We start from the raw sequence: 22245 nt of genomic DNA on the forward strand, positions 1-22245 counted from the left end.
GATCTAGGAGTTTCTCCTGCAGCTCCTAGAAAACCAACAGACGCAGAAGGAAGTGCAGGTGGAGCTACAGATGCAGCAGCAGCAATACCTGTGAGAGATCCTGCAAAGGGAAATCAACCCAGGATCTGCTATGCCCATGGACAAAAAGAGCAGAGAAGGAGAGCATGCCTGGGCTGTGCTGAGAAGGTTAGCCCAGGGAGAAGGGCATGAGAAAGTGTACAAGCGTGGCCTAAGGCCAAGATGGGAGCAAGAGTTCTTTGTTTTGGGGGCAGAGAAGCAGGCCACATCAAAAGACACGGCCTGCTTAGGAAATTGCTGAGTGGCTGAAGGAGGGGCCAGGGCCCTAAGAAGTTGGAAAGAAAGGAGAAGGAGAAGGTGTCCTCTGACACAAACCCCCATGAGGCAGGCAAGGTGGAGGTGGCTGGGGTGGCCATGGACCTTGCAGACCCTCCACCAGTATGTCACAGAGCTACTCTCTGTGGATCACCCCGCTCAATGAGTGTTCATTCTAGGAAGCAAGCCGGCTAGACAGTAAAACAGCAGAGGCTGCTCCCAATGCTACACTCGGTTTCTCAGAAAGGAGTAGACTTTATGGGCAGAAGAGACCGTTAGAGCATCTAATCTGACCCCCTGCATATCACAGGCCTTTCTGCACCATATGGGGCAGGCAGAGCTCTGCCTGGGCGCAGGGGGAATGGGATGGGGGTAGATCAAGGAAAGGGGGGAGGGGAATGGGTGTGAGGGAAAGAGCTCCTGTCCCAGATGAAGGAATTTGGGGGCAGAGGAAAGGACCCTGCTCCACAGAGAGGGGAGAGGGTTTCTGTGAGTGCCAGGGGGCTCCATTTCCCCTTCCACTAGCTCCCCATTTACAGAGAGCCAGAGCAGTACCTGCAGCAGAGAGCGGGAGTTGCTGGTGGCCTCAGAGGCACAGGCCCTGCAGCGCCTCGGGAACCTGGCGCAAGTGCCGCATGATACGGAGCTGGCGCATCACATTGGCCGTGACGTCCTCCTGCTGCAAGGGAACGAGAACCTGTCTGAGACTCAGACGCCTCCGAGGAATCAGGGGGGATTAACGGCCCCTGGAACCAGCAGCATTTCCACCCAGCCCCTGCCCACCTCTGAGGGATGGATTCCCCCTCCTGACCCACAGGATGGAGTCTTCTTGTCCTTCCTAGTGACCTCCAGTGGCAACCCCCCTCCTTGTATGGGGAGCTCCTGCCACTTCCCCCACTGTGCCCCTGACAGCTGTTCCACCTCCAATCCACAGCTCAAGTTCTCAGACCCCTCTCCTCCAGCCCCACCCAGGTTGGGTAGGGAGGGGACTGTAGCGGGGGGAGCAGGAGGGATTGTGGCAGCAGTGAAGTGGGATGTTGGGAGGTTGAGACCTTTCCCCAAGTCACCCCAGCCACTAATGCTGAAGCCGCAGGATGGCAGCCCTGGTGAATGGGACGGATCGGCAGCCCCTGCTGAGTAGGGTTACCATACGTCCGGTTTTTCCCGGACGTGTCCTGCTTTTCGGCAATCAAACGCCCGTCCAGGGGGAATTGCCGAAAAGCCAAACATGTCCGGGAAAATGCCGGCCGGGCACTTCCCCTCCCGCGGCTGCTCTGCTCTGCTCCTCCCCTCTCAGACTTTAAGAGCCGAGCTGCCCGAGCCAGCGCTACCGGCTTCGGGCAACCCCCCCTGCCTCCGGACCCCCAGCCGCTGGCCAGGCACTTCCCTTCCCGGGCTCCAGCTGAGCTGCTCCGCTCCTCCCCTCTCAGACTGTAAGAGCCGAGCTGCCCGAGCCAGCGCTACTGGCTTCGGGCAGCCCCCCCTGCCTCCGGACCCCGAGCCACGGGCCAGGCACTTCCCTTCCCGGGCTCCAGTTGCGCTGGGGAAGCGCCAACCGGGGGCGCAGAGTCTGGGGGCTGCCCGGCAAACCGTGAAGCCGGTAGCGCTGGGGCAGCCCTTTCCCCATGGCTGGGAGTGGGAGGAAGGAGGGGGCTGAGTTAGGGCGGGGAAGGGGTGGAGTTGGGGCGGGGCTAGGGGTGGGGAAATGGGCGGGGCCAGGGTCCATGGAGGGTCCTCTTTTTTTATTTATTAGACATGGTAACCCTACTGCTGACTGAATCCTCCTGTTCTCTCCAGAAGGGGTCCAGCCTTGCCAGCAGCAGGACAAGCGTCCCCTGCCCATGTGCCTCAGCCTTGCCTGGTCAGATGCCATCACCAGTCAGTCCTTGGCCTCCCAGGCTGCCAGTGATGGGAGCAACTCTGGATGGTGGCTCGGGTGACACAGACACCAGACCACTAGGAATTGGGTGCGGCCCTGTGGGACAGGAGAGTCTCGCAGAGGGCACTTGGGGGACTCTCCTGCCCTTCCCAAGAGCGATAGCACCCTGTCCTAAGAACATAAGTCTGGGATGAGGCAAAGCTTGTCATTAATTAACCTGGCTAAAGAGCTGGGTGGAGCTGCTCCGGAGACAAGCTGGCTCGCTCCTGCTCATGGAGGTGAATTCATCTCCCTTCCCAGGAGCACCTGCTCTCCCTTTCATTCCCCACCAGGCTCCTTGTGCCAGGCCAGCGAATGGCCACAGGATAGGAATGAGGCCTGGGTCCCGCCCCAATCTCCTGAGTCTAATGCAGCTGCTCAACTTTTCCCCCCATCAGCTGCTGGGTTTCCCCCAGGAGGGAGTAGGTGACAGGGAGAGAGAGACACACACATTTGTCCTTCTGGTTGCAGGGCTTGTGTCCTTCCAATCCCATTGGTGGCTGCACAGTGGGCAGAGTCCTCGCTGCGTGCCCGGCCCAACAGAATTGTAGGGCGTGGTGTGGAACACAGAAAGAGATAGAGAGACTCATCCTCCAGCCGGGGTCAGTCTGAGAGAAATTGGCTGGGGTCCCAGTCTCACTCTTCTAGCGGGTGCCATTTCCCAGCTGGGTTCCTTACCCCTCTGGTGAAGCAGCAGCTGGTAGAGACGGTAAACCCCCTCCCTGGCCTGCCGGCTGATGTCCTTGGCTGGGTCACTGACGGACAGAGCCAGCTGTGCCATGTGGTCACCCATCCTGGGGAATTCCGCTGAGTTCTAATGGACGGGAGAGGGAGAGGAGACTCCATCAGCATTTTCATGTTAGCTCCCAATCCCCCCCGGGCCAGGACTCTCCTTCCCCTCAGCCCCTCTGCAGGAGATGCTAGAGGATAGGAGCTAGAGCCAGACCCTTAATTTCCTCTGCCCCCAAGGAAGCCTGGAGCACAGGGCTGTGGACAGGGCCCTCCATGAGGACTTGCTTCCCCAGCTGCTCCAGGATGACAGGGAGGCATGAACCTGGAGCACAGTCCCCTTAAAAGCCCAGAGTCACCACTTAACTAGGACAAGAAGAACTTGACTCAAGCCAGGCTCACTCTCTGCTCTGACTCTGCCTCCCCAAGAGGAACACTCCTAACCCACAGCCCCTGCAGCAGCAGATCCTACAGCCCGTCAGAGCCAGATCACCTACCCCTGGAGTCAGGAAGCTGGGGTCAGAGGTCACTTATGTCAAACTCAGGGAGGGTGATGGTGAATCTGAGCAGGGCCGTGCTGCTCTTAACGGCCCTGGCTCTCTCTCGCGGCACCCTGGACACGATCCAGTAGTTAATGTGCTGTGGGGAAAGGAGGCATTGCACTGACTGCCCTGACCAAGGATGCCCACTGGGGGCCCGGCTAGGAGGACAGACTGGAAAATGGATCTAAGAGTGAAGGTAAAATTGCCCCCACCCCTCTCATCGGGCTCACCTCCAAGATGTACTGGAGCCTGTCGGTGTCTGGGGACTCTGCCAGCAGGTTCCCCAGCATGGCGTCCAGGAGGTCTGGCAAGACCCTAGGCAGATCCTGAAAGCAAGGGAGAGCCATGGGTCAGAGTTAGGGAAACTGGGGCTAAACTTGCCACAGGATGGGAAGTGGGGTCTCTGGGAAGCACTGGTGAGACCCCCAAACACATATCCTGGCCTCTCTCCTTCACATCCCACTGCAGGCAATTAGCAAGGACTCATGGCAGGATGACAGCTGGCTCTTCAATCCATGACTTTAGCATGATCTACCTGTACTTGCGCGGTGTCCTTCTCCATGCCCAGGGTGAAGACGGCGTGCAGGGCAGCTCGGAGGAGGTGGGTCTCCAGCTCTGGCTCCAGGGCAGGTGTCATGGTGCTGGCAAGAGAGAGGAGCCGGTATTAGACTGTGCAGTACGGGGATGGGACTGGCACCAACACGCAGGTGAAACTGCAGGGAAATAGGCACAGGCTGGCAAGAAGGGAAACTGAGGCACCGAGCCAGGGAATGACAAGGCCAAGGTTTCTCACACAGACAGTGGCAGGGCAGGAATAGCCCCTGTTCCCTGCATCCTGCTGCCCCTCCTGTATCTGATCCTGGGCGTGAGCCTCTCCCCAACAAAAACAAGAGTCTGTCTTATTGATAAGGGACAGAGAAACTCGACCAGCAGCAGGGGGTGCAGAACACTGGCCTAATGCGGGGGTGACAGCACCTCCGGTATCCTGACATCCCGGCACTTTACATACCTTCCTGGATCCTCCCAACCCCCCTGGTCTGTAGGGGCTGCTACCCCAACCCTACTGATGGGAAACAGGCCTGGGGTGGGGAAGCTACTGGCTCAGGGTCACACCAAGTGTCAGAGCCAGGGATGGGACCCAGCAGTCCTTATTTCCAGGCCCCTTCACTAACCACTGCTGCACACTCCCTCACATAGCTGGCAATTACAACCAGGCCTTCATGTCCGGTCCCCCTGCTTTGAGAGGGAGTGTGCTCCGCTGGAGTGACTGGAGCAGGGAACTGGGAGTCAGGACTCCTGGGTTCCATTGCTGGTTTCCTATTGACGTGTGGGACTTTGGGCAAGTTGCTCCCCGCTCTAGGCTCTGTCCCCAGCAATCAAATGGGGATTTCATACTTTCCCACTATTGGAAAGTGCTGGGAGAATCCCCCAGCAAAAGCTGCTCTGACAGTGCTAAGCAGCATCTGACCATTAGAGGTCAGAGCGCACTGCCCAGGAGGAGGAGTGTTTGGTTCTGGGCTGTTGGAGTACGGGCTTTCAACCATCTGTGCACACATATTATACTAATTGCATCTAGACCACATCTCCCTAGTTTGTTTGTGAGAATGTCCTTATTAACACCAAGATGGATCACATCTACTGTTTACCCACCTCCACTAGTCCCGTAACCCTGCCAAAGAAGGAGGTAGCATTGGTTTGGAATGATTTGTTCTTGACAAGTCCATGCTCACTAGTCCTAAGAACCAAATTGTCCTGTAGGTGCTGACAAACTGATTGTTTAATAAGGAGTTCCAGTATCTTTCCAGGTATGTTAATGGATGGGAAGACGTTCTTTTTCAGGGATCTCTGACGAGAACTGGGGCACAGCACGTAGTTTGTTGAGGCCATAAAATGGAGACAGGCACCTCTTCTCTTCTCCCAGCACCCCAGATACCTAAAAGGGTGGGACTCACATCCCTCAATGAGCTTTAAAAAAGACAATGGTTACAATGTGGCCCCAACCATTTCTGGTTTCTGCAGACTAGATGTTTTAGCAAAGTTTAGAATTCCTTGGTGCTCAACACCATGAAACTCCCCTTTCTCCTTTACAAAGGGCTTTAACACCCCTTATCTCACCCAGGCTCTCGACTGCCCAAAGTTGGAGAATTGTCCCTGTTCCCATTGTAGAGCACTCCCCACGACACACACACAGAGTCCGCCTGGTGGTGGGAGGGGAACAGAGGAAAGGACAAAAGAAGTAAGAGAAGAAGAGAAAGGAGGGAGGGATGGAGGAAAAGGTAAAACAAAAAGGACAAACCCTAATGTCCCCAGTGATTCTAAGGGACAAAATCCCAGGTGGGGAATAAAATTCGGCCACCTTAAGCTAGTGTTTTCCATGCCTAGAATTCAGCTGGTGCCAGATGCATCAGACTGAACAGGTTCCAAACCTCTCGGAGGCTCTTACCTTCTAAACAGGGACGTCTGTTTTCTAGTAAAATCAGGAAAAAGAAAGGAGAAAACTCAAAAGAGGTTCCTCCTGGCGCTCATGTACGTGACCCCTAATACTCTCTCAGTCCTCAAAGAGAGACCTCGAGAAGGAGACTTCCTGAAGGAAAGCTACAGGGGACTCAGAGGTTTCCCTGGCCCTGCGCCTCTGTCCTGCCTGGCTGATGTCAGCATCTCTCTGTGAGGTCACCACCTCCCAAGCACCTTTGACCAATAGGCTGAGGTCCTGCAAAAGGCCTTTGTGATGTCACTCCCACACACACCCCTCCCCTGCAGTGCTAATGTCCTGCCGCAGGCCAGACACTTTGGAGGTTTGAGCTATTCTCTGTGGATCACCTCACTCAATGAGTGTTCATTCTAGGAAGTAAGCCGGCTAGACAGTAAAACGTCAGATGCTGCTCCCAATACTACACTCGGTTTCTCAGAAATGAGTAGACTTTATGGCCAGAAGAGACAGTTAGAGCATCTAATCTGACCCCCTGCATATCACAGGCCTCCTGTCTACCACAATAGCTACTTTTGGGGTAAACACATTCCAGAAAGGCATCTAGTCTTTATTAAAGGACATCAAGAGACGGAGAATCCACCACTTTCCTTGGTAGCTTCTTCCTGTGGTCAGTCATCCTCGCTGTTGAATATTTGTGCCTTATTTGTCATAGGAATTTGTCTCTTTTCACCTTCCAGCCATTCCCAAACCTCAGCCAGCATTTGTAGCTGACAAATCTCACGAATTGTCACAGATTGCGGTGTTACTAGAGGAGGTTTTGGAATTAACTGATAAGTCACTGGGACCAGATGGCATTCACCCAAGAGTTCTGAAAGAACTCAGATGTGAAATTGCGGAACTACTAATTATGGTTTGTAACCTGTCCTTTAAATCAGCTTCTGTATCCATGACTGGAAGATAGCTAATGTAACGCCAATATTTAAAAAGGGCACTATTGGTGATCCCGGCAATTACAGACCAGTAAGTCTAATGTCAGTAACGGGCAAATTAGTTGAAACAATTGTAAAGAATAAAATTGTCAGATACATAGAAGAACATAAATTGTTGGGCAAAAGTCAACATAGTTTAGGTAAAGGGAAATCATGTCTTACTAATCTATTAGAGTTCTTTGAAGGGGTCAACAAACATGTGGGCAAGGGGGATCCAGTGGACATAGTGTACTTAGATTTCCAGAAAGCCTTTGACAAGGTCCCTCACCAAAGGGTCTTATGTAAATTAAGTTGTCATGGGATAAGAGGGAAGATCCTTTCATGGATTGAGAACTGGTTAAAAGACAGGGAACAAAGGGTAGGAATAAATGGTAAATTTTCAGAATGGAGAGGGGTAACTAGTGATGTTCCCCAAGGGTCAGTCCTAGGACCAATGCTATTCAACTTATTCATAAATGATCTGGAGAAAAGGGTAAAAAGTGAGGTGGCAAAGTTTGCAGATGATACTAAAGTGCTCAAGATAGTTAAGACCAAAGCAGACTGTGAAGAACTTCAAAAAGATCTCCCAAAACTAAGTGATTGGGCAACAAAATGACAAATGAAATTTAATGTGGACAACATAAAGTAATGCACATTGGGAAAAATAACCCCAACTATACATACAATATGATGGGGGCTAATTTAGCTACAACGAATCAGGAAAAAGATCTTGGAGTCATCGTGGATAGTTCTCTGAAGACTTCCACGCAGTGTGCAGCGGCAGTCAAAAAAGCAAACAGGATGTTAGGAATCATTAAAAAGGGAATAGAGAATAAGACGGAGAATATCTTATTGCCCTTATATAAATCCATGGTACACCCACATCTTGAATACTGTGTACAGATGTGGTCTCCTCATCTCAAAAAAAATATACTGGCATTAGAAAAGGTTCAGAGAAGGGCAATTAAAATGATTAGAGGTTTGGAAGGGGTCCCATATGAGGAGAGATTAAAGAGGCTAGGACTTTTCAGCTTGGAAAAGAGGAGACTATGGGGGGATATGATAGAGGTATATGAAATCATGAGTGATGTGAAGAAAGTGAATAAGGAAAAGTTATTTACTTGTTCCCATAATATAAGAACTCCATTAGTAACCTCCCTCCAGCCTAACAGTTCACCTTTCAGTACGACCCGTTGTAGTCTCCCCTTTAACCAATTCCTTATCCACCTTTCAATTTTCATATTGATCTTCATCTTTTCCAATTTAGCTAATAATTCCCCATGTGGAACCGTATCAAATGCCTTACTGAAATCGAGGTAAATTAGATCCACTGCATTTCCTTTGTCTAAAAAATCTGTGACCTTCTCAAAGAAGGAGATCAGGTTGGTTTGGCACGCTCTACCTTTTTTAAAGCCATGTTGTATTTTGTCCCAATTACCATTGACCTCAATGTCCTTAACTACTTTCTCCTTCAAAACATTTTCTGAGAACTTCCATACTACAGATGTCAAACTAACAGGCCTGTAGTTACCCGGATCACTTTTTTCCCCTTTCTTAAAGCTAGGAACTATGTTAGCAATTCTCCAGTCATACGGAACAACCCCTGAGTTTACTGATTCATTAACATTTTTTGCTAATGGGCTTGCAATTTCATATGCCAGTTCCTTTAATATTCTTGGATGAAGATTATCTGGGACCCCCGATTTAGTCCCATTAAACTGTTCGAGTTTGGCTTCTACCTCGGATGTGGTAATATCTACCTCCATATCCTCATTCCCATTTGTCATCCTACCATTATCTCTAAGCTCCTCATTAGCCTCTTAAAGACTGAGGCAAAGTATTTGTTTAGATATTGGGCCATGCCTAGATTATCCTTAACCTCCACTCCATCCTCAGGGTTTAGTGGTCCCACTTCTTTCTTTGTTTTCTTCTTATTTATATGGCTATAGAACCTTTTACACCTTTTACTATTGGTTTGAATTCCCTTTGCAAGGTCCAACTCTACATGGCTTTCGGCCTTTCTCACTTTGTCCCTACATTTTCTGACCTCAGTAAGGTAGCTTTCCTTGCTGATCACTCCCATCTTCCACACCTTGTAGGCTTTCTGCTTTTTCTTAATCATCTCTCTGAGATGCTTGCTCATCCAACTTGGTCTACAACTCCTGCCTATGAATTTCCCCCCCTTTCTTGGGATGCAGGCTTCTGATAGTTTCTGCAACTTTGACTTGAAGTAATTCCAGGCCTTCTCCACCTTTAGATCGACAAGTTCTTCAGTCCAATCCACTTCCCTATCTAATTCCCTTAATTTTTTAAAGTTAGCCCTTTTGAAATCAAAAACCCTAGTCACAGATCTATTTTTGTTTACCCTTACATTTAGTTTAAACTGAATTAGCTCATGATCGCTCAAACCAAGGCTGTCCCCTACAACCATTTCTTCTAAGAGATCCTCACTACCCACACCAAATCTAAAATGGCATCCCCTCTTCTTGGTTCTTCAACTACTTGGTGAAGGAATCCATCAGCTATCACATCTAGGAAAATCTGAGCCCTATTATATTACTAGCACTTGTCCTCCAGTCTATATCTGGGAAGTTAAAGTCTCCCATGATCACACAATTCCCATTAGTATTTACTTCATTAAAAACATTAAAGAGGTCTCTATCCCTATCCAAATCAGACTCCTGTTCTAACAGACAGCAAACCCCCCAAAGACAGGGATAGAGCCCAGAAATCGAGATGGTGGGGAAATTTCATTGAAACCGTTTCTGTCCGAAAATCCCATTCAAACTAAACCACTTTGTTTCTTGAAATCATATCAAGTGGCATGAAAATTCTTTGCAAAAATATTTTGTTGCAAAACAAAAGCATCTTCTGTGTCACAGTGTGTTAAATTGTCTCGTCGCACACAAAGAGGAGACACTTAGATCTCAAAAATTAGATAAGATGTTTCAGTCTGAGCTAAGTAGTTGCTGCTCTTAACAATTGCAACATAATAAAATACAAATAAAATAGACTATTTCGGCCATTCTATTATGTCCTAATCTGATCTGAGTAAACGTGATAGGACACCTCATCTTATGCACTGCTCCTAGTGACACTCTCCAATAGATCCCCATCCTCCACCCGTCGGGAGGTAGGTAGGAGCAGATTGTTATCCCTACTTGAAAGAGGGAGAAGCTAAGGCTGAGAAAGGAGAATTGACTTGTCTTAAGTCACACAGCCAGTCCGTGGCAGAGTTGGGAATAGGACCCAAGAGCCCTGATTTTCAAACTAACCATCGGATCTTGAATTTCAGACATTGAATGACCTGAATAAAGTGCTCTCAAGTGAGTTCCAGACCAGCAAGAGTTCATAGTAATTATTCAGCAAGTATTTTAGGAGAACTGGAATGGTAGAGAAAATAATGAACTGCAGAGAAGCAGCAAAATTTGTCGAACATATGACTGGTTATGACTATTTACTTGGTCTTAAAAGAAAACAACAGGGACCTGAGTCTCCTCCCTGTAAATAACCCCCTGCTCAGCCAATCACGGTAGAGACCGAGGGGCGGGAGGATGAGGGTTCTCAACAGAGAGCCCAAAGGATGGCTCAGGTCACCGCTGGGGATCACTGTCTGATCATTATTTCACTGTCATTATTTCAACGCCACATTTTTCGGTGGACCTCCCACAATGGGAGTTGTAGAGCACCCCCCACGACACACACACACCCCTCCTGGTGGTGGGAGGGGAACGGGGAAAGGACAAAAGAAGTAAGAGATGAAGAGAAAGGAGGGAGGGATGGAGGAAAAGGTAAAAGAAAAAGGACAAACCTTAATGTCCCCAGAGAGTCTAAGGGACAAAATCCCAGGTGGGGAATAAAATTTGGCCACCTTAAGCTAGTGTTTTCCATGCCTAAAATTCAGCTGGCGCCAGATGCATCAGACTCAACAGGTTCCAAACCTCTCGGAGGCTCTTACCTTCTAAACAGGGACGTCAGTTTTCTAGTGAAATCAGGAAAAAGAAAGGCGAAAACTCAAAAGAGGTTCCTCCTGGTGCTCACATACATGAACCCAAATACTCTCTCAGACCTCAAAGAGAGATCTCGAGAAGGGGACTTGCTGAAGCAAAGCCACAGGGGTCTCTGAGGTTTCCCTGGCCCTGCGCCCCTGTCCTGCCTGGCTGATGTCAGCATCCCTCTGTGAGGTCACCACCTCCCCTGCACCTTTGGCCAATAGGCTGAGGTCCTGCAAAAGGCCTTTGTGATGTCACTGCCACACCCACCCCTCCCCTGCAGTGCTAATGTCCTGCCACAGGGCTGACACTCTGGAGGTTTGAGCTACTCCCTGTGGATCACCCCACTCAATGAGTGTTCATTCAAGAAAGCAAGCCGGCTAGACAGTAAAACATCACAAGCTGCTCCCAATGCTACACTCCGTTTCTCAGAAATGAGTAGACTTTATGGGCAGCAGAGACCGTTAGAGCATCTAATCTGAACCCCTGCATATCACAGGCCTCCTGTCTACCACAATAGTACTTTTGGGGCAAACACATTCTGGAAAGGCATCTAGTCTTTATTAATGACATCAAGAGATGGAGAATCCACCACTTTCCTTGGTAGCTTCTTCCTGTGGTCAATCATCCTCGCTGTTGAATATTTGTGCCTTATTTGTCATAGGAATTTGTCTCTTTTCACCTTCCAGCCATTGGGTCTTGTTCTGCCTTTCTCTGCTAGACTAGAGAGCCCTTTAATACCCAGTATTTTCTCTCCATTAAGGCACTTCAACACTTCAATGAAGTCCCCTTCAATCTTCTTTTGATAAGCTAAACAGGTTGAGCTCTTTCAATAGCTCACTAGAAGGCATTTTTCTCCAGCCCTCAGAACATTTCATGGCTCTTTGCTGCCCCAGCTCCAATTTCTAGGACCATCTTTTTCAAAGGAGGAAACCAAGACTGGAGGCAGTATTCCAATAGCAGTCTCACTGCTGCTGTGTCACCTCCCTATCCTACTCACGGCTCTGCTCCTACGTCTAATGATGGCTTTAGCCCTGTTCACCACAGCATCACACTGGGAGCTCATGTTGAGTGGCTTCTCCACTCTGGCCCCTAAATCCTTTTCAGAGTCACTGCTTTTCTGGATCCACGTCCCCATTCTGGAGGTGTGGCCGGCGTGCCTTGTTGCCACGTATAGGACCTTGCATTGGGCTCTGCTCAAACTTGTTTTCTTTGAATGGGTCCAGCTGGCCGAATGAGCCAGATCGCTCTGTATCACTGCCCTCTCCCCATCAGGAATTACCACTCTGCCTGTATTTTGTCACCCCCCAATCTTATCCGCAGTGATTCTATGTTTTCTCCCAATTTATTGATAACAATTATTTTTAAAAATTAGTCCTTGAGAGCTTCTTCAGACCCTTAGTACCCAGGACCTGCTCCCCACATCACAGTGAGAAATGCTGTCCAGCCCTGCTGGTACATAGGGGATAAGCACAGAACAAACGTACCTTTAGGAGCTGTGTTGTCCATAGGCTCTGAACAACATGTGGGGGTCAGCAGATTACAAACGCACGACAGACCTGTAGTGTAGACAGGTCCCAACTGTGTCTCGGTTTCCCACCCTGTAAAATGGGGAGAACAAACAAAACCTTGATTAGCTCCATTTGATAGCTGGGGAAACCGAGGCACCCAGCGGTGCAGAGACTCGCTCATGGTCCCAAAGCCAGGAATAGAAAACAGCAGATCTGATAGCCAGGCCTGGGACCTAACCCTGGTTTTCCTGGCCTTGCTGCTCTAAGTTTAGTCACAGCCGCCATGTCTTTTCCCCCGTGTCCCTTAACCCCACGTCACTGCAGAAGAGAGATTTTCTGGTAGCCAGCTGGCTCTCCTGCATGTGGATGTCGTTCCAAAAGACGTGCTCTGGCTCAGTCCCATGCTATGGTTGGCTGAAGGAACCACTTGGTCACATTCTAGCCCTGAGTTATACAGGAGGGGCGACTAGATGCACATAATGGTCCTTTCTGACCTGAACCTTTATCAATCGCTACATTTTCTGCTGCTAGGAAGAGAACTCTGGACCTATTTTCTCTCATTCACTTTCAGTCGGAATAATTTCAATCCAGGCCAAAGGATTTCCTCTTCCATTGTGTCTTCAGCACCTTTGGGAGCAACCAGTTACTGTTACCCACAGGTTTCCAGTTTCAACCTGTCCCTGGGTGAGATGGCCAGGAAAGGGGTTGGAGCTCAACTGCACCTAGCCCAGGTGATGCAGCTCCCTAGGGCGAAGGGAAGAAGTGTGGGGGTCACGTGACAAGATGCAGCCTGTGACTAGGACCCAGGCCTGCTGAGAGATAGAAGGGCAGCCTGTACTCAGCCAGGAGAGAGACCCCAAGGGAAGCAGGCATGGGAGGGGCTTGGAGCGTCCTTTAAAGGTCAGGGACAAGCTGGGAAGGGGCCAGGCTGAGCACTAAGGACAAGGCCCTAGGAGGGAAAGACAGGGCAGTTTAGGAGATGGGGCAGATAGTCCAGTTGGTTTCGGCTCCCAGGACCAGACACCCAGAGGTAAAGGTGATTGTCGGGGCTTCTGTCCTTCTTCCCCAGTGTAGATTTGATAGTGGAGAAGACTGATGCCGTAAGGGGGAAGTGAGTTACCCCAAGGTCACCCAGTGAGTTTATATCACAAATGCATACTCGGAAGGATCCAATAGAAACATGGATTTTCCAGTCTCTTCTTTCTAGGAGTCCCCAGGGCTAAGGTAAAACCCCTGCGGCCCCTCCCCATTCTGCTCACCTCCAAGATGTGCTGGAGTTTGCCTGTGCTGGGGGGTGCTGTCAGCAGGATCGAGACCTCGTCATCCATGTTCTCTGGGCAGGTCTTGCTCAGAGCCTGCCAGCGGAGGGAGACCAGGGGTCAGGAGCCTGCATTACCACCGGTGTGCCATTGACCAAGAGCTGGCTGAGGTAAGCGCCGCCTGGCCGGAGCTCGCACCCAGAAACCCTGCCCCAGGTCGGAACCCCCTCCCACACCCAAATTCCCTCCCAGACCCCACACCCGCACCCCAATCCCCTACCCCAGCCCTGAGCCCCCTCCCGCACCCAAACTCCCTCCCAGACTCTGCACCCCAACCCTCTGCCCCAGCCCGGATCCCCCTCTGGCACCCCAACCCCCTAATCTCCAGCCCAATCCCAGAGCCCGCATCCCCACCGGAGCCCTCACCCCTCCCTGCACTCCAACCCCCAGCTCCAGCCCAGTGAAAGTGAGTGAGGGTGTGAGAGCGAACGACTGAGAGAGGTGGGCTGGGCTGGAGTGAGTGGGGGTGGGGCCGTAGAGAAGGGCATGAAAGGGGTTGGATCAAGGGCGTTTGGTTTTGTGCAAGTAGAAAGTTGGCAACCCTACTTAAGGACCTTTGAAAAGCAGCCTCCTTAGCACCGCTCCTGATACCAGGGGCCAAGGCGCCCCCGGACATGAGAACCACAATAGGCCAGAGCAAAACGCTGCGTTAGAAATCGGAGCTCAGGCTGCCAAGCGAACGATAGCTGACAGACAGGAGATGTGGGAATTAAGGTTGTGCCTTCAGCCAGCAACTGGTGTTCATCCGTTTGCACCACACACACACCTGTAGGCAGGGCCACTATTTCCTTGTCTGTCTGCCTGTTTAGCGTCTCTCGGTCCTTACTGTGCCCATCACCGTGGTGTCTGAGTGGCAAACCAAGGGTTTGACGTGTGCATATGAAACTGCCTGACTGGAAGGACGTGGTTTGGTGTGGATCAGTGACTGCTGGGGCGATTGGTGGCAGAAGGCTCTGAGGGCCTGGCTCATTCCGACCTGGCTCATTCCAATGGCTTCTACAGCTGAGAGCAGCCCAGTCTCCTGCCTGGGTCCGACGCAAACCAGGAAGTACAGGACCACGGTTAATAAGAACAGCTCAAAAGATCATTTTCGCTGACCCAGCCCTGCACAGATTTCCAGCTTAGGTTTGCATTTTCAGCAAAAGTTCTTCTTCATTATTTTCTCCCAACCCCCTTCTGCCTCCATAATAGCCAGCCACCCCGTCAGTCGCATCCTGGGGCGCTCCAGGGACAGCGTATGTGCGTGTATGTGTACGTCTGTATATATATGTATGTGTACATGTGCGTGTGTATGTGTGTACATGTACCCCAGTCAGATGTATACATCTGGATTTCCTTTGAAAGAATTTTCAAATTGAGCTGATCAAGTGCAATGGCAAAGCACCCAATTCCTCTGCCCCCCCCCCAACTGCCTTCGCTGCTTTAACGTACAACCTGCTCCGCTGGCACCTCTGACTCCTGAAAGCCCTAACGCTCCAGGGGAGCAGGCCATGCCCTGCCCTGCCCTGGCTGCCCCGGGTGTTACCTCGGAGGGAATCATTCCAGATTCCAATGAGTGGCAGGTCCAGGGAAGAGCCTTATCTGGGGGGAGGCTGTACCAGACCCACCCGACCCAGGCAGGCTCCCAGGTATTCTCTGCTCGGGGCTGATAGGGCTTCTTAGCAGTTTCTCTCCAAACAAATTCCAGTTCAAGACACCTGAGAGCTCCACAGCAGGGCAGCATCCCCAGAGCGCAGCAGGGCGGGGGTTAGGGGGAGCAGTCGGTAGCAGCACCTGCCCCTCGTACGGCAGGAGCGAGAAGTGCCAGCCTCTCTGAACAGAGCAGCAGCGTTCAGCCTGGGCCAGAAGTGCTGCAGTGATGGGTAAGAGCTGGCTCGGAGAGCCAGAGGGTCTGTGGGGCAGCTCTGGGCCCTTCTGCTCCGCACTAGGGCCGGGTGGGCGTGTTCAGCTGGGATTGGAACCCACCAGCACTTGTGGGTATGAATGCGGGGCTGGAACGCAACGTGGGGCTCTCCCACCTCGCCCGGGGGTGACTGGGGGGGAAGGGCAGAGAGACACCTGGGCTGAGACTCAGAGGAGCAGAGACCCCAGCTCCAGGGAGACAGTCACTCCTGCCCAGCCGGGTAAAATTGCCCAGCTGTGTGACAGCCCCCCCATCCCCGAGGGGTTCCCCCCCCCCCCCGGTATGTCACAGCAGGGTAATGTGCGTACTGAACGGCAGGGGTTGCCAGAGGCTGGGAGAGGCCTTTGGGGATGGAGGAAGCAGCACTAAGGTACATGCCAACCTCCCTACAGAGGAGGGGCCGTGCCCCACAGGTGTGGGGCAGGGAGCTGGGACACTGCGCGGTGGGTCATTGCTGGCCCAGGCCCTTCCTAGATGGAGGCCGAGGCATTTCCTTCAAGTCACCTTCCACTGCAGCTTGGCCACAGGCCCCCATAGCCACTAGCCCAGTCAGGGATCCCAAGTGGGGATTTTCACGGCTGGCTCCTCCCTGCCGCCAGCAGCTCTTCACTGCCAGGGAATTCCTGAAATCCTGTGCGCCCCTCCCCCACCCACCTCCTGGGGCTGTGAGTGCCCCCCCGGACAAACCCCCCCCCCAGAGCTCTGAGTGCCCCTGGCCAGTCCCTCCCCTCAGCCCCCCCCCCCACTTCCTGGGGCTCTGAGTGCCCTCAGCCAGTCCCCCTCCTACACCCCGGGGCTGAGTGACCTTGGCCAACCCCCCGTCCCTTCAGGAGGAACTCCCAGTATCTACCCAGCCCCCACACCTCAGGGTTCCCCTCCCTGCGGCGCTGTGGCCATACCCCCACCAGGGCCGGCTTTAGGCCAATTCAACCAATTCCCCTGAATCGGGCCCCGGGCCCAAGCCCTGGTACCGTGTACCGGCAAGAGCCGGTGCGCTGTATCAGGGTGGCTCAGCTTCCCCGGGGGGCAATTATAGGACCTAGGGCTCCCAGCAGGGGCCGGAGCCCCAGGCCCTTTAAGTTGCCACTAGACCCCCACTGCTGGAGCCCTGGGGTAGGGCTGCGGGGCTCTGGGGGCTATTTAAAAAGTCCGGGGCTCCCGCTGCCTCTACCAACCCGGCCATTTAAATAGCCACTGGAGCCCCGCTGCTTCCCCAGAGCTCCCGTGGCTATTTAAAGGGCCGGGGCGGTAGAAGCAGGGGAGCCCTGGGCCCTTTAAATAGCCCCCAGAGCCCTGGGATAGCGGGGGGCTCGGGGGCTATTTAAAGGGGCGGGGCTCCAGCTGCCTCTGCTGCACCCCGTCCCCGCACCAGCCCGCACCCCCTGCCCTGCCCGCAGCCAGCCCCCTCTCCAGCCAGCCCTGCACCCCCTGTCCGCAGCCAGCCCCTGCTGCACCCCTGCCCTACCTCCAGCCCCGCCACCCCTGTTCTGCCCGCACCAGCCCTGCCCCCCTGCCCTGCCTGCAGCCAGCCCTGCACCCCCTGCCCACAGCCAGCCTCTGCCGCACCCCCTGTCCTGTCTCCAGGCAACCCCTGCCGCACCCCCCTGCGGCCCTGCCCAAAGCCAGCCAGCCCCACACACCCCTGTCTCCAGCCAGCCCCGCACCCCTTGCCCTGCCTGCAGCCAGACCCTACCTCCAGTGAGCCCCTGCCCTGCCTCCAGCCAGCCCCATGTCCACTGGTGCCCTGCAGTTCCCAGGGCAGTAACCCTGCACACCTGCTTCAATGAGGGGGGCTGGGAGCAGCTGGGACCCACACATGTGCACACCACTAGGGTGACCAGACAGCAAGTGTGAAAAATCGGGACAGGGGGTGGGGGATAATAGGATCCTATAAGAAAAAGACCCAAAAATCGGGACTGTCCCTATAAAATCAGGACATCTGGTCACCCTAGCACAACCCCGGGGAGTGGCGGCGACCCAGACACGTGAAATGGAGCTCATTAATAACCGATCAACAGCATATATGATGCAATGTACAGAATATATAATTTTATTATTTATATAGTTATGGAAAGTAAATAATACATGGAAGAAATGAAAGGCTTTTTTTTACATTATTTTTTTTGTTAGTCATCCCTGCCGGGGCCCCACCAAAAATGTTCCAATTGGGCCCCCCCCTTCCTAAAGCCGGCCCTGGCTGTAGTTCATTGTCCCGAGCCATTGCACATGATGGGTGGATCACATACCAAGTGTTGGAGTCATCCATTGTACTGCAGTCCTATTCCTTAGGAGCAAGGAGTTGTCTAGCTGCAAAATTTGTACCAGTTGTGCATTCGCTGCATGTAGACAAGCCCCACTCTGAGAACTGGCTTGAGGGCATTTCCATGTTTGTCTATTCATGCCACCAGATCATCTCTACCTTGCTTACAAGTTAAGTGTCTTTTCCACCCACTTGGCAGATTAAAGCGAAGTTCTGTCTGGCACATGCATCGCTGACAACGATTCTGCAATCAGAACCCAGGTCGGTAGTTCTTTTGATGATGCGTCAGCCAGAGTAGAAACCAACTCACTCTCCCGAAGCGGACATGGTCCAAGTTCACTGCCTGGGGGGAGGGGGAGGGAGGGCCTTGTCAATTTGAAGTGTAAACTGTTGAGGGCAAGGCCCATCTCTTATGTGTGTTTGTCCAATATCCAGCACAAGAGAGTCCCAGTCTCAACTGGGGCCTGCAGGCACTCCCCAAATATCAGTAAGAGTCTGGTCTGTTGCTGTAACCCCTTCCCCCCAAAGCCTACAAAAACCTCAGAATCCTTTGAGCCCAGAAATTCCTTTTCCTTGGCTCGCTCTGGACATTCACTAACGTGTTTATAGGCTAATAAGTGACCTTCCTGCCTCTGCATTTGTATCTGTTGTCCCGTAAGCTCACTCACCATGGGTTCTGCGTACCCTGCCCAAATTTATAGGAACAGTCCCGATATTTGGGGCTTTTTTATATGGGCTCCTATTCCTCCCATCCCGTCCCGATTTTTCACACTTGCTATCTGGTCACTCTAGCCCCAGGGTATGAGAGAGACAAGGTATGTGAGGGACTATCTTTTATTGGACTAACTTCTGTTGGAGAGAGGGAGACAGAGAGACAAACTTTCAAGCCACACAGATTTCCTCTTCAAGTCTGTGTGGCTCAAAAGCTTGTCTCTCTCTCCAACAGAAGTTGGTCCAATAAAAGATATTCCCTCACCCACCTTGTTTCTCTAAACTCAGTACAAGCTTTAACATAGCATCACTGGGAAGACAGAGAGTGGAGCTCAGAGGTAAAGTGCCTCACATATACTGCTTATGTTTATTTGACAACCAAGGGCCCAGAATACTTTGCAAGCCATATAGAACACTGAAGAAATGCAACCACCTCTGGGGTGGAAGGCAACAGCATCTGTAAAACAGGGGACTTGGATGCAAGTGACTATTGATTGATAGACCCCAGTGCTCAGGGGATGCACATGGAGGGGTTTGCTTGAGCAGAGGATGTTTTTCTGTCCATGACCAGAGAGACCCACCCAGTACATTGCAGCTTGACTCAATTTACTCACAGCATCGAGGCAGAATATGCCGCTTCAGTTTGATGCTACACGTGGTCTAAGGGAGACTGTAACTCCATACCTGACACTTCCCAGAATTCAGCCTGGAGGAAATGGCTGTAAGCCTGGAGGGCTGGGCAAAGAGGCACAGCACAACCCTGGACCCTCACTAGTCTTCCTAGATGCAGGGATGGGAGCATCCTTGAACTTAGGTCAGTCAATGAAATCCCTCACAACAGGGTAAGGGATCTCTTGCAGGCCAGGCAGCATAGCAAGACAGCTAGATTGTACCATGGAAATCAATTCGAGCTGTAGGTGCTCAGAACTTCGGAATGTGCCTAAATTTATGTCAGAGATCCACAAGATATTTTAAACAGTCCCTTGGATGAGCCCCTACTGTGTAGCAGGCACCCACAAGGGTCCGCACATATCCTTACGGGCAGGCCACCAGGACTCCTTCACACCATGTGCTCTGCCCAGGCAGCAAGTCTAACTAGATGGTCTCTGACCAGGAGGCTTTATGCTCTTCTGGGAACAATGCACCCCAGCACGGCTTTGCAATGACACCAGGGAACCTTTTCAAAGAAGGAGGGTTTGTTCATCAGCTGGGACTCAGCATTGGGAAGTCCTAAGGTCAGCACAGAGAAATGCAACTTAAGAAAGTCCAACCTGGCCAAGCCAATGCAATCAGCCAGCCAAGCTGCTATGGATTCCGGTCTGTGTCAGTCCCAGGAGAGAACTCTATGTCTCTCAAAGGGGTCATCTTTACTCCAGCCATCTGACACCCCCTGTGTTATTAAGCTGGGGCCTTTGCTCTGCTTCCCAGCCAAGAGAGGGGTATGTGTGTGTGGGGGGGGTGGGGGGTTCTCCTCCTTCTTGGCTGGTAGGTGGGAATGCCCTGGCCCTTGGGGCTCCCGCTATCTTCTCGGATTCTCCATTGATATGGGTCAGTTTGAGCTCATTCCCCAACTACCCCAGACCAGACAGTTAGTGACAGAAACTCCTCAAGCCTCCCGGTTCTGCCCCAAGAGCAGATTTAATCCTTTTTCACCCCCTGGTTAGCACTGCAAAGTACAGAGGGAAACTGAGGCATGAAAAAAATATATTACAAACCATTCCCATGTTGTCACATCTCAGGCACTCCAATTGGGATGTTCTGACCTTGGACTGCAAGCGCTTCAGAGAAAGATTTTACCCTGTCTGTCTGCAGAGCCACATTCACACAAAGTTGCGACGGCAAGAACAGCAGGCAGCCCCTGCAAACCAGACACTGCTCTGTCCAGCCCACCAACCACCAGTCCTACAGTCCTGAAGAGACCAGAGTTGCAGTGCTTGACATATCACTTGCACCTTCCAGCAACTGGACCAGGCAAAAGTGAAAACCCCTTTTATTCCAAGAGTCCTGGCCAGGCACCATTTCTACAGGGTAAGCTGTCAGCCCTGTGAACAAGTGCTACTTCCTTAGAGAGGATTGTAAGGACATGGACCAGTGCACAGCTGGGCCGCTGGAGCATTTCAAGGGTAGACAAGCCCTTCATCTGTAAGGAAGGAGCGGATCAGCTGTTGCTAGCTACAAAGCTAGAGCCAACCCACAGAGCAACCAGATTTAACTTTGGCCACTTGATCCTTCTTTAGAGAGGACTTCAACAAAAAGAGGGCAGTAAAGGAATGAGATGAAAAACAAGGAAGATTGAGGCTCTTGGGCTGGAGGTGTGGAATGTTTCCCCAAAGGAAATATTCCCTTTGGGTTGGCACATTCCAGAAAGAAAGAAGCCCCACTGCCTGAATCACAGAGAGAACCTAGTGTCCCTTGAAAATACACCACATGTTTGTGCCCCTGGACACAGGGTTACAGGAAACTTTCCCGCCAAAAGCCAGGCTCCTCCGTGAAGTTCGCAGCCCCTTCTATCCTCCTCCACTGCCCCACAGAGTCCCACTGCCACCCACAGGCTTCCAGCCCCGAGGCAGAATCTAGTACAGCGTCAACAGGGCTCCTCAGAACCAGGCCTGCCCCATCTCCCATAGTCAGTAAATGAAGTAACCCCTACCTGCTGCCAGCGCACGGGCCAGAGGGAGGTTCCTGCCATCCGCTTTGCCCTCAGCGCTCCTGTTGGCTGGGCCAGTTCTCTCCCCCAACTGCCTTTCCCCTTGAACAGGGCTCCCCACCTCAACTCAGCCCCATCCTATGCCCAGGGCTTGGGTTGCTGAGCACTGCTCCCAGCTGCTGCCAGTTCCCTAATCAGGGGCCCTTGCATTAACCCTTTCCTTGCCAATCACTAGACAGGGTCCAAATGCAACAACCCCACACTGTCATGTAGCTCTGCGGCTCCCTCCGGCAGCTACACCGCCTGTAGGTTTTATGTGTCTGCAAGTTAATGGCCCCAGACACTTCATTTAGGCACCTAATTCCCATTGAAAGTCACAGGGATTTAGGCACCCAATTTGCTTAGACACTTTTGAAAGTCCCACTACACGCCCCAATAACTTTGTAAATCTGGACTTTGGTCCTTTAGCTCAAGTGGGTGAGACTTTTTAGCTCCAAAGATCCTGGGTTCAGTCCCCACAGATGCCCCAGCAAGGGGCCAGGATGCCAGACAATTTGAGGAAACATCTTTTGTGTGTGGACGCAAGGCAGTTCACCACAAAAAAATTCAGGTTAATCTGACCTTCTGCACCCCCTATGTCCTGCTCCTGTTTAGTTACCTGTAAAATGGGGATAGGAATAATTACCTCGCTCAGAGGGTTTGCAACATGTTAAAGTAGCTCAAGTGCTTTGAAATCCTTAGGCAGATAAAAGACCATATTTTTATCTCTGGCCTTATCAGCGCTGCAGGGTTTTTTGCCCTTCCCCATTCATTTTAGCTACTCTGCACTTAGGGTTTGATCTTAGTCCCCTATCAACTGAAAAATTCCCACTGATCTTATTGGAATCATAGAAATGTAGGGCTGGAAGGGAACTCAGGAAGTCATCAAGTCCAGCCCTCTGTGCTGAGGTAGGGCCACATAAATCTAGACCAGGGGTCGGC

Source organism: Chrysemys picta, chromosome 2, assembly GCF_011386835.1.
Source record: "Chrysemys picta bellii isolate R12L10 chromosome 2, ASM1138683v2, whole genome shotgun sequence".
In the NCBI taxonomy this organism is placed as follows: domain Eukaryota; kingdom Metazoa; phylum Chordata; order Testudines; family Emydidae; genus Chrysemys; species Chrysemys picta.